The following is a 16,310-nucleotide window of genomic DNA, read 5'->3' as shown; positions in this document are numbered from 1 at the left end:
TAGAGGAGCCTGCTGTGATGTATGTCAGAGAGTGTTTTGCCTATGTTCTCCTCTAGGAGTTTTATAGTTTCTGGTCTTACGTTGAGATCTTTAATCCATTTTGAGTTTCTTTTTGTGTATGGTGTTAGAAAGTGTTCTAGTTTCATTCTTTAACAAGTGGCTGACCAGTTTTCCCAGCACCACTTGTTAAAGAGATTGTCTTTAATCCATTGTATATTCTTGCCTCCTTTGTCAAAGATAAGGTGTCCATATGTGCGTGGATTTATCTCTGGGCATTCTATTTTGTTCCATTGATCAATATTTCTGACTTTGTGCCGGTACCATACTGTCTTGATAACTGTGGCTTTGTCATAGAGCCAGAAGTCAGGTAGGTTGATTCCTCCAGTTTCATTTTTTTCTTACTGATAGATGTAGGCCACTGATTGATAATTCACATTTCATGTCTCTTGAGTCATATTGTATTTACGATTGCTTCATTTGATACAACGGAGAAGGCGATGGCACCCCACTCCAGTACTCTTGCCTGGAAAATCCCATGGATGGAGGAGCCTGGTAGGCTGTAGTCCATGGGGTCGCTAAGGGTCAGACACGACTAAGCGACTTCACTTTCACTTTTCACTTTCCTGCATTGGAGAAGGAAATGGCACCCTACTCCAGTGTTCTTGCCTGGGGAATCCCAGGGACGGGGAAGCCTGGTGGGCTGCCGTCTATGGGGTCGCACAGAGTCAGACACAATTGAAGCGACTTAGCAGCAGCAGCAGCAGCATTTGATACATAAACTACACTAAATTTTATTATTCCATTTATTCTGGATATGCTGGTAGGAGTGACAGTGGAGAAAAATAAAAATGTACTTAGTGAATATTTTCCAAGATGTTGAGAACATCCAGATTCTACCACAAGCAAGTTTAGTGATCTTATATGAATGTTATATGTCACTTGATAATAAGATGCCATAGAATAAAGGTAAGATTTCCGAATGAGGCCAAGAAAGAACAATGTTTCTTTACTGAAGAAGACAGTAACATTGGTATGTATGCTGCTCCTTTTTCTCACAATGCTTTAGTCATTTGGTTTAAGTTTCTTCTGATCATAAGAAGTAGGAATATACACTTAAACTCACTCAATTAAAGACAAATTTATTTTAAGGTTATAAGTGCAGATGTAAAAACAGAATCTTATGGAGATACAAAAGACAATACATAAACTGAAATGTCAGACAACATGAAGTCTCATTTCTCAGCACTGAATGATGTCTTGTCCCTCTTTTTCTACACATGTCCTGAAGTTTCTACTCTCACAACAACTAGCTTTTTTATGACTTATATTTACATTCAATCACCATGATTTGAAGTTTTCCAGGTGACTCAGTAATGAAGTACACATGTGCCAATGCAGAAGACTCAATAGAGGTGGGTTCAATCCCTGTGTCAGGAAGATCCCCTGGAATAGGAAATGGTATCCTGCACCAGTATTCTTACCTGGAAATTCTCATGGACAGAGGAGCCTGGTAGGCTGGCTACGGTCCATGGGGTCACAAAGAGTGAGATGTGATTGAGCACACACACACATACACACAGATATGCACACACACACAACCATGACTTGTTTGACTGTTAAATTTACAAAACTTTTAGTTCCATTTCTCATGTTATCTAGCAACCTCTCAAATTCCTAAACTTAATCTTGAAACAAGGATGGGATTGACAGATTTATCACTTTTTAAATTCTGAGCATTAAGTCATTGACAGGCATATGGATGATTTCTTTGAGTTAGTTGCCCAGTTCTTTTTTAATAAATCATATCTTTATGGTATACAAAATTATATTTCCATCTCAGAGGCCATAGGCTTTCAAATATTATACTAATTGAGAATGGAGAGTGTAGGCATCCAAGAACAGGTGTCACTCTATTTATGTCAAAATATAATTCTTAAAGTAAAAAAAGAGAGGACCATGATGAACCAAGAGAATAAATAAAAAGTAAAATCCACAGGAGTTTGTAATTAAATGATATGAAGATTTTAATAGAAAGATGTATTTAGAATAACTTAGAATTTTAGGTTTGTATTAATATGCAAATGATGTCATTTGTTGAAATAAAGAATGTAAAGAGAAAAATAAATTAAGGGAATGACATTGAGTTCAATATTTACAGTTGAATTTTAATGATGGTAGAATACTGAAGTAAAGATATTTAACTAGCAGTTGTATATAACATACTTACGTGCTTAGACACTCATTCATGTCCAACTATACCTGGGCTAAAACAACTTGCCTATGAGAGTGAGATTAAAACCTGTGTAATTAAAAATAAGTGTATTCTACAGAATTGTAGATATTGAAGAGTGCAGACATCTAAGAAAAGATCCTAGGACAACTAGTTTTTAAGAAGTTGTTAGAAGAATGGAACCTCAAAAACAATGTTAAGAATAAATGACAAGAGCTAGGCAGACAAATAAAAAATAATATATTAAAGCTGCATGTAATATTTAAGATTACTTATGGTGAAACAGTGGAAAAAGTGTCAGACTTCATTTTTCCAAATCATTGCAGATGGTGACTGCAGCCATGAAATTAAAAGATGCTTAATCCTTGGAAGGAAAGTTATGACCAACCCAGTCAGCATATTAAAAAGCAGAGATTTTACTTTGTCAACAAAGGTCCGTCTAGTCAAGGCTATGCTTTTTCCAGTGGTCATGTATGGATGTGAGAGTTGGACTGTGAATAAAGCTGAGCACTGAAGAATTGATGCTTTTAAACTGTGTTGTTGGAGAAGACTCTTGAGAGTCCCTTGGACTGCAAGGAGATCCAACCAGTCCATCCTAAAGGAGACCAGTCCTGAATGTTCATTGGAAGGACTGATGCTGAAGCTGAAACTCCAAAACTTTGGCCACCTGATGTGAAGAACTGACTCACTGGAAAAGACCTTGATGCTGGGAAAGATTGAAGGTGAGAGAAGAAGGGGACGACAGAGGATGAGATAGTTGGATGGCATCACCGACTTAATGGACATGAGTTTGAGTAAACTCCAGAAGATGATGATGGACAGGGAGGCCTGGCGTGCTGCAGTCCATGGCGTCACAAAGAGTTGGACATGACTGAGATACTGAACTGAACTGAACTGAACTGATGGCTGTCTGAAACAAGAAACATCAAAATAACAATGTCTTTTAAATAATGTAAGTTCATCTCATAAGTATTTCTAGACCTTTCAGTTCAGACAGTTTAGGACTGGTTAACACGGCAGCTCTATAAAATGTGCAATGTCTAGGCTCTTGCAGATATTTTCTGATGTGTGGCAGTTATTCTCACAGTCCAAAATTATTTCTTGATATCTAGTGACTGCATTCATTTCCGATAAATCTCTGTTTGCAGAAAGTAAAATGAAATCCAAGTATCTACACACTGCAGTTAAAATCAATCCTATCCACTCTTCTTTCTTCCATTTGAACACACACACACACACACACACACACAAATCAGAACTTTGCTTGTCCAAATTAGAATGCCTCTTCTCTGGCATCCACATTCTATTCAGAAGGAGTTGATGTAGATCCCAAGAAATCCATGTCCACCAAGTTCCTACCTCACAAAGGTAGGATCATGTCTTTATCAACAGGAATGTATGATGTTGTAGTCTGTTTTCTGTGATATAACTAGCACAACTTGAGCTTTCTTATCATCATTTTGAGAGATGAAGAAACACTTCTAGTAATTTAGGTCTTCCTGGCTTGGAATCCATTCAAAATGCGTGGTCAAGTGAAAAGTATGTGAACATTATTTGAACTTAGAAAATCTAGGAAATAAATTATAAAATAAATTATAAAATAATAAGTAGATTATTTGATGACTTTCTGCCAAGGTCAGTGTGTTCCCAAGAATTATAACAAAATAAAGAATGAAAAAAAAAATATTGGGTTAGATGAAAGACTCCTCAGTATATAGAAAGGGAGCCCTTGAATAATGAATAAAATCATAATAAAGAATAAAAACTATGTTAACTATATACAGTATATCTTAAATTTAATAAAATAACTAAGAAATGAAGAATTCTAATTTAGAACATGGAAGGGAGAAGAAGAGTTATACAGCTACCTTGCTTCTGTGTCCAGTGCTATGAGGATAGAATTTTGTTTTGAAATAGGAAGAAGGCACGGAGAAGGCAATGGCACCCCGCTCCAGTACTCTTGCCTGGAAAATCCCATGGACAGAGGAGCCTGGTATGCTGCAGTCCATGAGGTCGCGAAGAGTCAGACACTGAGCAACTTCACTTTCACTTTTCACTTTCATGCATTGGAGAATGAAATAACAACCCACTCCAGTGTTCTTCCTGGAGGATCCCAGGGACAGAGGATCCTGGTTGGAGGCCATCTATGGGGTCGCACAGAGTCGGACACGACTGAAGCAACTTAGTAGCAGCAGCAGGAAGAAGGCATGTGGTGTTTTAGGTTGGCCAAAGTGAAATATAGAAAATTATTTCAAGAATAAGATAAATATATGAGGAAAAATGGGTCAAATCCAAATAAAGAGCTGAAAGCAATAAAGCGAGGATAAAAATACAGATTACAACCAGATAATATAAAACATTTCCTGAATATCAGTTCTCTAGAGAAAAATGAGAAAATCCCTATGTTCAAGGTATCTAGGCAAAAAACAGTGTGGAAGTCTACCCTCCAAAAATGTATTTTAATGTGCATGAACTTCAACTTCAGGTGAAGAAATGTCAGGAAAATTTCCAAAACATTGTACTTCATGAAGCACACTATATTGGCTGAAAGTGACACATTGGTTTTTAAGGCAACTCAAGATATAATTTCCACATTTTAATATAAATACTGATCTATCTTGAGTTGTCAAATATGTTATTCTTCACCTGAATTAATTTCTCTTTTTCACCATCAAATAGAGGAGCCTGGGGGCCTACATGGAGTCTCAGAGCAGAACACAACTGAGTGACTAAGCACATATGCATGCAACCACTACTTATCCTTCCAGAATAACCAAAAAAACACCTTTTATGAGACCTTTCCAGATCTTACACATTGTGGATTAGTATTAGCTTATTTTCTGTTCCCATGGTCCTGTTAAACTTTCTAACTTCTTCTCACATCATAGGTTCCCCAAGATAGTAATCTTACCTTATTTATTATTGTTATCTCAAGTGTCAATAGGCAAATGTTGAATCCTGGAATGTGAAGTCAAGTGGGCCTTAGGACACATCACTGCGAACAAAGCTAATGAAGATGATGGAATCCAGTTGAGGTATTTCAAATCCTGAAAGATGATGCTGTGAAAGTGCTGCACTCAATATGCCAGCCAATTTGGAAAACTCAGCAGTGGCCACAGGCCTAGAAAAGGTCAGTTTTCATTCCAATCCCAAAGAAAGGCAATGCCAAAGAATGCTCAGACTACTGCAAATTTCACTCATCTCACACGCTAGTAAAGTAATGCTCAAAATTCCCCAAGCCAGGCCTCAGCAATATGTGAACTGTGAACTTCCAGATGTTCAAGCTAGTTTTAGAAAAGGCAAAGGAACCAGAGATCAAATTGCTGACATCCGCTGGATCATCGAAAAAGCAAGAGAGTTCCAGAAAAACGTCTACTTCTGCTTTATTGACTATGCCAAAGCCTTTGACTGTGTGTATCACAATCAACTGTGGAAAATTCTGAAAGAGATGGGAATACCAGATCACCTGGCCTGCCTCTTGAGAAACCTGTATGCAGGTCAGGAAGCAACAGTTAGAACTGGACATGGAACAACAGACTGGTTCCAAATAGGAAAAGGAGGACGTCAAGGCTGTAGATTGTCACCCTGCTTATTTAACTTATTTGCAGAGTACATCACGAGAAATGCTGGGCTGGAGGAAGCACAAGCTGGAATCAAGATTGCTGGGAGAAATATCAATAACCTCAGATATGCAGATGACAGCACCCTTATGGCAGAAAGTGAAGAAGAACTAAAGAGCCTCTTGATGAAAGTGAAAGAGGAAAGTGAAAATGTTGGCTTAAAGCTCAACATTCAGAAAGCTAAGATCATGGCATCTGGTCCCATCACTTCATGGGAAATAGATGGGGAAACAGTGAAAACAGTGGCTGACTTATTGTTCTGGGCTCCAGAATCCCTGCAGATGGTGATTGCAGCCATGAAATTAAATGACACTTACTCCTTGGAAAGAAAGTTATGACCAACCTGGACAGCATATTGAAAAGCAGAGACACTACTTTGTCAACAAAGGTCCGTCTAGTCAAGGCTCTGGTTTTTCCAGTGGTCATGTGTGGATGTGAGAGTTGGATTCTAAAGAAATCTGAGTGCTGAAGAATTGATGCTTTTGAACTGTGGTGTTGGAGAAGACTCTTGAGAGTCCCTTGGACTGCAAGGAGATCCAACCAGTCCATTCTAAAGGAGATCAGTCCTGGGTGTTCATTGGAAGGACTGATATTGTAGTTGAAACTCCAATACTTTGGCCACCTGATGCGAAGAGCTGACTCATTGGAAAAGAACCTGATGCTGGGAAAGACTGAGGGAAGGAGGAGATGATGACAGAGGATGAGATGTTTGGATGGCCTCACCGACTCAATGGACATGGGTTTGGGTGAACTCCAGCAGTTGGTGATGGACATGGAGGCCTGGTGTGCTGTGGTTCATGGGGTCGCAAAGAGTCGGACATGACTGAGTGACTGAACTCAACTGAATTGAATGTTGAATAAAGGATCTGAATTTCAATTCTACCTCTTTCACTGATACAGACAAGTTACTTCTCCTGAGTTTCTGAATCTAAAAATTAGGCTACATTTGACTCATTTTTCTGTAAGTTTGGGCTATTATCTGGTTAGGAATGATGCAATAACTTATCAGCAACTGCAGATACCATTATAAACATGCTGATTAAATAATGCTTGCTCAATTCCAATGTTTGTTATTTAAAGCAAAAGGAGCTGAAGGCAGAAGACTTAACTTCATTTGAAATTAAAACGAGAAGAAATCTTTGAATAAGGATTATACAAAACTCTAGTGAAATAACCTCTGTCCTGAAATTGGTAGGAGGCATTGAGCTGAACTACATGGAAAAAGATCACATAAAAAAATGGAAAGCAATTCTGCAAAGCATTCAGCCCTTTCTGATAAACTGTAAACTCCATTCAGACTATGAAGTTTTAAGTCACCACCAGTGAACTAGCAATCCTCTGTGTGGCTGATTGTTTTCATATATACTTGACATGGCTGACTTGCCTTCTGGTTATTTATTAAAGCAACACATTACATGCCATTTTACTGTAGCAGAGTGAAAAAAAAAATCTTATCTTAAGGACAAATAGTTTCTATGTAGAAGGGAAATGTGCTGTTCTGTACTCAGTAGCTTCAGTTGTGTCTGTTACTTAGGGACACTTTGAACCTGTCAGACTCCTCTGTTCATGGAGATTCTATAGGCAAGAATACTGGAGGGGGTTGCTGTGCCCTCCTCCAAGAGATCTTCCTGACCTGGGATCCAACCTGCATCTCCTATAAGGAAGATATGAAGGATTTAAACAAAATAAACTCTATTCTGAAATGTAATACATTGTATCCTATACCCAATCAATTTCTCATTTAAGCCATGCTTCTTTGAGACACAGATGGAAGTCTAAATGATATAAAGAAGAATGGTATGTAGTTTGGCTCCCAAGAAACTCATGACCAGCAGAGGGAGACAAATAAATCAACATGTTATATTAATATCAATACAAAACACCATAGGTTGTGTTTCTTGAAGTGGAAAGAGGAAAATGCAACACAATTTAGGACTATGGGAGAAAGTTTCCAGGAGGATAATGATAAGCATAAGAGATACATCAAAATAGAGACTAGAAAAGGCAGGTGTAAAGGAAAAACCTACACTTTTTAAATTTCTATATAGAGAAAAGTCCAATTCTTCCTTATTATGTATTTCTTCCCTATGAGTTTCTTTTACTATTATACTCACACAAAACATTTAACTTTTAACACTTTTGGTCACCAGATGTGTGAAGGTTTTTCATCACACCAATCAGTTCTTTGTGACACCAGTTGCATACCCTGAAATTTAACTCAATTCTTACATGATCTACCCTGCTGCTAAGTCGACTCTGTGCAACCCCAGAGATGGCAGCCCACCAGGCTCCCCCGTCCCTGGGATTCTCCAGGCAAGAACACTGGAGTGGGTTGCCATTTCCTTCTCCAATGAATGAAAGTGAAAAGTGAAAGTGAAGTCTCTCAGTCGTGTCCGACTCCTAGCGGCCCCATGGACTGCAGCCTACCAGGCTCCTCCATCCATGGGATTTTCCAGGCAAGAGTACTGGAGTGGGGTGCCATTGCCTTCTCCACTCTACCCTGAGAAAGCATCAGATCCCGTGAACTAAGGGTTCAGTCTCACAAATCTTTCCTCTTTTTCCCCCCTAGCAATTCAGAGGTCAGTCTCAAGCCCAGGTTCTCATCAGCCATCTGCAGTGGGAGGTTCCAGTGAGTCTCTCTTTGGGTTCAGTTAATTTGCTAGAACATTTTCAAGGATCATGGAAACACTTGTGTTTATCAGTTTATTAAAAGATATGCTAAATGATGAAGGTGATTAATCAGATGAACTAATACAAAGGGCAAGATATGGCAGGGTCCTTAGCACAGGAACTTCTGTCCTTGTGTAATCAGTGCCATCCAGGATTCCATGCTGAATCAACTCATTAAAACAGAAGATTCTCCAAGTGTTTTATCATTAGAGATTTATAAGGGTTTAAGAAGCCATGCAACAGGAACTGGGAGTAGAGACCAATATATACAGTTTCCATTATCTCACAGAACATAATTCAGATTAAGTAAAAATAACCAATAATATGCTGAGAATTTACTATTTGCTTCTTGGGGTTGCAAAGCTTTAATATAACTTATCTAAACCAATCATACTTCAATAACAATATTTTTAAATAAGCATCATAATTATCCTTCTTCCAGAAATAGGCAAAGAGAAATTGAATAACTTGCCTAAGATGGCACAGCTAATAATATATGATGATTTTTCAAATCCATGCCATAAATATAAAGTCAATCTTCTATTAATATGAACTCACCACTGGGTTGGGAAGATTTGCTCGATAAGGAAAAGGTTACCTACTCCAGTATCCTGGCCTGGAGAATTTCATGGACTGTATAGTTCATAGGGTCACAAAGAGTCAGACACGACTGAGTGACTTTCATTTTCACTACAAAACTCTTTCTTTAATGAAATGGTAACTAATTAGAGTATATGCCCTTCTTTCTCTCTTATATATCTGAAGAATCTTGGTCATCCAGTAGAATGGTAATAGAAGTAGAGTTGAAATCCATTTTTACTTGCATGTAGATGCCTCACTCTCTTAAATACCACTGGACTTTGTATACATGATTTAATCTGTGTTTGTGTGTATATCTGCTTAGAATATATACAGTCAGGTGGTATCCCATTAATATGATAAAGAAAACCATTTTTTCATTTTTATAATAAACATCTTCTGCATATATGTTGACTATGTTCTCAAGCTTTTTAAAAATAGAAATTAGTGTATTTCTCTCCCTTTCACTGTTTCTGTAAAATTTCTTACATCATTTTGATGAAAATTCAATCATAAAATTTCAGTGTATATTACTAAAATTCTCTTGTTCTTTTATTCTATTTTAAATAAAATGTATTCGGGGTTTTGAAAGTTATTTCTATAAAACAGAGCAATGCCTAAAATCTAGTTTATTTATTTTTGCTAACTACTTTGTTAAAAAGCTACCTAAAGTATGACTGTTTTTAATTGTTTTCTTCAATACACACATTTTTCTCAACAAAAATAAAACATGGACATTTTTTAGGCTAATCTTTTGACATTGCACAATCAGAATTAATTGCAACTTTTATTTCAAGTCAATCATTACAACTCAATAAACAACTATTACTTTGACCTAAATTTCCCATTGTCTCACAATCTGAGAATATGCCAGTCATCGAGAGCAAGAAAAAGTAATTTAATGTTAAGTGAGAAAAGAGTATTGAAAAGCACTTGCTCATGAAGTGTCCCCTTAGTCTGTAAGGAACACATCAAACACAGGTTAAAACGATAAAATATCTAACATTACAGTTATCATTGTAGTCTGAGATATATGCTTTTGAAGTAAATACTTTGTCTAGCCTAACTTTCTATAGTATGATGCCCTTTGTTTTAAAGTCGAGCTATTAAAAAAAAAAAAAAATAAAGTCGAGCTATGGCAAAACCAATACAATATTGTAAAGTTAAAAAATAAAATAATAAAAAAATTAAAATTAAAATAAAAAAATAAAGTCGGGCAGACATACCTTGCATTATAAAAACTCATTACTTTTACTTTTAACATAGATTAGAATTTATTTAGTCTTCTCGGTCCTACTCCAGAATTCTTACATATGAATAATACAGATCTTCACACCCTTGAAGTTAAGGCTACTTGACTAGACATAACCATATTCCCATTTTCTCCATTCCTTTTACACATACAGAACAGAAATCTACTGCCATGACTAATCAAGAGAGTCAATAGAAGAAAAAAAATGAATATTCTACTCAACATCTTTATAATAAAGTCTGGTATTTGTCATTCCGCACATGTATTCCTTTTCTAACAACTTGCATGCCATTTATATCTCCATTTCATATGCTTAAATTCCTTATTTCCCAACATCTCAAGCAACCTCGTTGACTCTGCTGCTGCCGCTAAGTCGCTTCAGTCCTGTCCGACTCTGTGTGACCCCGTAGACTGCAGCCCACCAGGCTCCCCCATCCCTGGGACTCCAAGCAAGAATACTGAAGTGGGTTGCCATTTCCTTCTCCAGTGCATGAAAGTAAAAAGTGAAAGTGAAGTCACTCAGTCGTGTCTGAATCTTTGCGACCCCATGCACTGTAGCCTACCAGGCTCCTCCATCCATGGGATTTTCCAGGCAAGAGTACTGGAGTGGCTTGCCATTTCCTTTCTCCACTCTCCTGTATATCCTAATTTATTTTATATTAAATAGAGTGTACCCTAAGGATACACAGTGAAAAGTATATAATTATGAAATGCACAGGATAGGATGCTGCCTACTCAAATATGTTGCAGGTTCATTGAGAGAAACTTTTATCTTTTATTTCCATCTAAACTTCCAATGACAACTTCCTGTTGTCATTTCCAGTTGCCATTATGATTTTTAATACCTTATCTGCAAACATCACCCATCTACTTAGTGCAATGCTTCATTTTTGAAGAGAAAACATTTAGTTATTTGATGCTTAATGAAATAGTATGCATTTAATTCCAGTTTAGCTAGAAGCAATGCATATTTCAGGGATTATTTTTTGATACCATAAATATTTTAGAACACACAAGTAAAAGAAGATTGTAGTACTCTATGCTGCACGCATATCTCCAGATATCAGGCTTACAACTGTGACTGTAATACATTCCAGCATGTCAGACTCTGGCTTAGACAGTAAAGAATCTGCCTGCAAAGTGAGAGACCCTGGTTCAATCTCTGGGTTGAGAAGATCCCCTGAAGGAGGAAATGGCAACCACTCCAGTATTCGTGCCTGGAGAATGCCATGGACAGAGGAGACTGGCAGGCTACAGTCTATGGGGTCACAAAGAGTCAGACAGGACTGAACAGATAACACTTTCACAATTTTTCACTTGTCAAACTGTATCCTAAAGGGAAGTATTAAAAAAAAAAACAAAAAAAAAAACCCACAAACACCTTAGTGTGCTCACGTAAATTTTTAATGCTAGACTACATGCATACTTTCTAAGCACTATACATCACATTTTAATGTTTTTTTAATAATTTATATAAATAAACAATTCAATCCAAGTCAATATATATTCCATTAGAAAATTATTTAACCCTACAGGTAAACTGTATTGCTCTAGCTGATTGGATCATTCAAAAGGTCAGGGTGAGTCTAAGTGTGTACATTTCTCAGAAATCTTGAGAACATATTCCTTTTAAGAAGCAAACAGCATAGTATGTATTAATAGCAGAACACTACCCAGAGTAGGACTCACATTAAATACAATAGACTAAGGTGAGAAAACAGATGAAAATATAATTTCTGTCAATAAACTATAACAGGGAAGGAAGTATCCACAAACATGAAATAATAGTAACTTAGTATTTAAAAATATATTCAAAATTTAGAAAAGTAAGCAAAAATTTCAAAAAGCAACATAAAATAGAAAAAAAAGATATTGGAGACAAATGGTATGTATGAGCTGGATAATAGGCAAGTGTGAAATGAAACAAAAAATTCAGAAACGCACTAGATAAAACATTTCCAAGTTAAAAACTAAATGAGTAGAAATACTAGAAAAACAGAGAACTATAGGAAGTTTAAAGGGCATTGAGGAAAATAAAGAAGAATAGAGAAAAACAGACACAATAAAAGAATAGGGGAATAAAGAAATTGAAATAAAAAAGACAATGGCATGTAAGCAAAAAGATAATATTTTAATCCTTTGACTCTTCTACACTAACATTTGATACAAGAAACCAAATGAACACCTTTTAACACTTAAGAAGAATTTCATTCACAAGAATTTATTTGGAGTGAGCAAATTCTTTTACTTAGAGCTATTAACAGGAGTGTCTGAGTCTTATTTTTCTATTTTGAATTTTTATTAATAAAAATTCTGGGCTATAGAAACATTTCCTCTGTTTTACTAGAAAATTTGTTAACAGCTTCTATGTTCTAATACAATTTTTGTGTATTCAGTGAAATGATATAAATTAATATAAATCTTAGCATTTAAATATTGTACACAAAATTTTGATAATGTATATTTATGTTAGATGTTATAATCTTATCACAAAATACAATAAGTAAAGAGTGCTCTAGGAAACTTAGAAGTGATGGACATATTCAGGGCATAGATTGTGGTCATGGTTTCATGAATGTATGTTATCTCGAATTTTTTCCTGTTATATACATGAAATATGGATGTTTTTGTATGCCAATAATACCTCAACAATAAAGTTGTTTAGAAATAAAATACATTTGCCAAAAGTCATAGCACATTTTTCACTCCATTTGAAGGAACGTATATAAATCTCTGAAATATCTTATATAAATTTATAAATTTGGAGTACTGAATGGTGATTGCAAAGACACTTCTGTTCCTCTATTATAGGTACAGGCAAAATACACACACACACACACACACACACACACACACACACACACAAACACGCACACACACACATAAATTTGGAGGCCAAATATGTGGAGAAAGACTTTGTTTTCCTTAATTCCAAAGTTTTCACTAAGCCCTTTTTATTTAACAGCAGCACTTTTCTTTCTTTGCAAATTTTATTTGCTTCCACTTTAACTTGGATTATTCTCTTTACCCAGAATGCCCTTTCCCCACTACTCCCTTTTGATTGACAGAATACAGATGAACCTTTTGTACAAAGAGAATGCTAGTTACATGAACTTAGCAATTAACTCATTGCTCTGATTTTTTTTTTTAAATGAAGGATTCTAACTTGTCTTCTACTCTGAACTTTACTTTCATGAAAAATTCTGAATCACCTCTAACATTCTCTTTCTCCTCTGTGAATGCTGCTATGCTCTTTCCTGTTAAACAGTCTTTCTGAAATCCCAGATAACACCATGCTGTGTTTACAGTTGTCAGTTTACATACTAATATTCCTCATCTAGATTCCTTGAATGTCGACAGAGTCACATTCATTATATTTCTAGAGTAGGATTTTATGCTAAGCAGATATCCTATAAAAAGATGTTCAGTGACATGAAATAAAAAACTTTGAATACTTTGAAAATCCTTGAGTTATGGTAAAATAATTGTGAAATTAGTAGTTACAACTGATTCTGTTTTGCATTATGTATTTTAGTAAACATTCCTGAAACTTCTTTAATTTGTCATGTGCTGTGTTGTGCTTAGTCGCTCAGTTGTGACCAACACTTTGGGATCCAATGGATTGTAGCCAGCCAAGCTCCTCTGTCCATGGGGTTCTTCAGGCAAGAATGCTGGAGTGAGTTGCCATGCCATCCTCCAGGGAATCTTCCCAACCCAAGGACTGAACTGAGGTCTCCTGCATTGCAGGCGGAGTCGTTACCACCTGAGCCACCAGGGAAAGCCCAAGAATACAGGAGTGAATAGCTGATCCCTTCTCCAGGGGATTTTCCTTGCAGGCGGATTCTTTACCAGCTGAGCTACCAGGGAAACCCTTAACCTGTGATACTTTTGAGTAATTTCTATCTCTTCCTATGATAAAATACCCTAGGGGGAGTGGAATATGTGAGAATATATTTTAAAATATTTCTCAATCATCTTACTATCTGAGTGGCTAAATAAAAATGAAAAGTTTTAATGAGAATTATCAGAAAGTAGTAAATCAAATACATATCAAATATTAAATCTATGGCCTTTTGGCCTTTGTATTTCTATCTAAGCTGTCATCTCCTCATTTCCTCCATCCCTCAGCCTTTGGCAATCACCATTCTACTCTATTTCTATGAGTTTGATGTTTTTAGATTTTATAAAGAAGTGAGATCATGTAATATTCATCATTCTCTGACTGACTTGATTCACTTAGCATAATGTCTGAAGACCCATTCATGTTCCCCCCACCCCCAAGTGGCAAGATTTTCTTCTTTTTATGGCAGAAAAATATCCCATCATATATACATATATTTCATATTTTATTTTTCCATCCATACACCAGTTGCTGCTAAGTCACTTCAGTCATGTCTGACTCTGTGTGACCCCATGGACAGCAGCCCACCAGGCTCCCCCATCCCTGGGATTCTCCAGGCAAGAACACTGGAGTGGGTTGCCATTTCCTTCTCCAATGCATGAAAGTGAAAAGTGAAAGTGAAGTCGCTCAGCTATGTCCGACTCTTAGCTACCCCATGGACTGCAGCCTACCAGACTCCTCCATCCATGGGATTTTCCAGGCAAGAGTACTGGAGTGGGGTGCCATTGCCTTCTCCGTCATACACCAGTAGACATAGGTTATTTGGATTTGTTTAATGTTTGGTCACTATGAATGATGCTGGAATCAACATGGGGATGCATCTATACCTATAGGAGAGTAAATTCATTTCCTTTGAATAAATACTCAAAGGTGGAATTGCTAGATCATATGATAGTTTGTTTTGTTTTGTTTTTTTAATACTTTGACCACCATCCATCTTGTATTTCATGGTGAAAACACAAATTTATATTTCTGCCAGGAATAAACTGTATCCCAGTTTCCTCTTCTCCAAATTATTGGCAACATTTACTATTTCTTGTCTTTTTGATAATAGCCATCCTAACAGATGTGAGGTTTTTATCTACATTTCCCTTATGATTAGAAATGAGTATCTTTTTGTGTTCTAGATGTCTTCTTTGAACATTATCTATTCATGTACTTTGACCATTTTAAAGCCAAATTGTTTTTGTTGTTGAGTTATGTAACTGTCTTACATATTTTGAATATTAACACTTTATCAGATATATTTACAAATATTTCTCTCACTCCATAGGTTCTTATTTTACACACAAATCAGCTCAGTTATTACACAATGTAACCAAGATCTGACCAAAAATACATAGTTATTGTCTTCTCAAGACACTAAATCTTAAAGTGGTGACTTTGAAATAGAAACAGTTGACTAACTCACTGTTTTGAGTCTCACGTTATTCACTCAAAATTAACATAAGCAAACCCTTCAGTGCTAGATTCCACAGAACATTTACTGAATTGAAATGGTAAAGAGAAGATAAACATGGCCTCTGTGCAAGGATAACAGGCAAATCTATGAAACATTCCATATGTTTTATTTATAAACCTTATGATAATTAGAAACCAAAACTCTGTAACAGATACACAGATACAAAAGAGAAAGGAATCCAAGTAATGTATAAATACTAAAGCTAGTTATCAAATCACAAGGGAGGAGAGTACACAAAAGAAGAAAGGAACAAAAAATAAATTATAAAACCACAAGAAAGCAAGTTACACAATGGCAATATGTACAGGCCTATTAATAATTACTTTAAATATAACTGAATAAATGCTCAAATCAAAGACATAGAGTAGCTGAATGGATTGAAAGAAACATACAAACAAAGACTTAAACTATTCTAATTTTTAAAAAATCTTTTTCTCATTTTGATATTTTAATTTAAACTGTTCTGAGTAATTTAGACTGTTTTATTTTCCAGGTTTTTTTTTTTTTTTTTTTTTTTTTACACATTCTTCTGTATTATCTTATCACCAATTGATTTCCTCAAGTGCAGTTTCCATTTCAGTTTTTTGGTTCTACAG

General features: G+C 36.1%; 1 non-coding gene across 1 annotated transcript; it reads left to right on the top strand.

The window, feature by feature from the left end:
* Positions 1 to 15,714: 15,714 nt before the first annotated feature.
* Positions 15,715 to 15,820, top strand: LOC112448898 (U6 spliceosomal RNA). The gene has a single exon (XR_003037360.1). It is a non-coding gene; the product is annotated as a U6 spliceosomal RNA (small nuclear RNA).
* The last annotated feature ends 490 nt before the right edge of the window (positions 15,821 to 16,310 follow it).

Source organism: Bos taurus, chromosome 11, assembly GCF_002263795.3.
Source record: "Bos taurus isolate L1 Dominette 01449 registration number 42190680 breed Hereford chromosome 11, ARS-UCD2.0, whole genome shotgun sequence".
NCBI lineage: Eukaryota > Metazoa > Chordata > Mammalia > Artiodactyla > Bovidae > Bos > Bos taurus.
The sequence above is the reverse complement of the archived record's forward strand: the minus strand, read 5'-3'. Positions and strand labels throughout refer to the sequence as shown.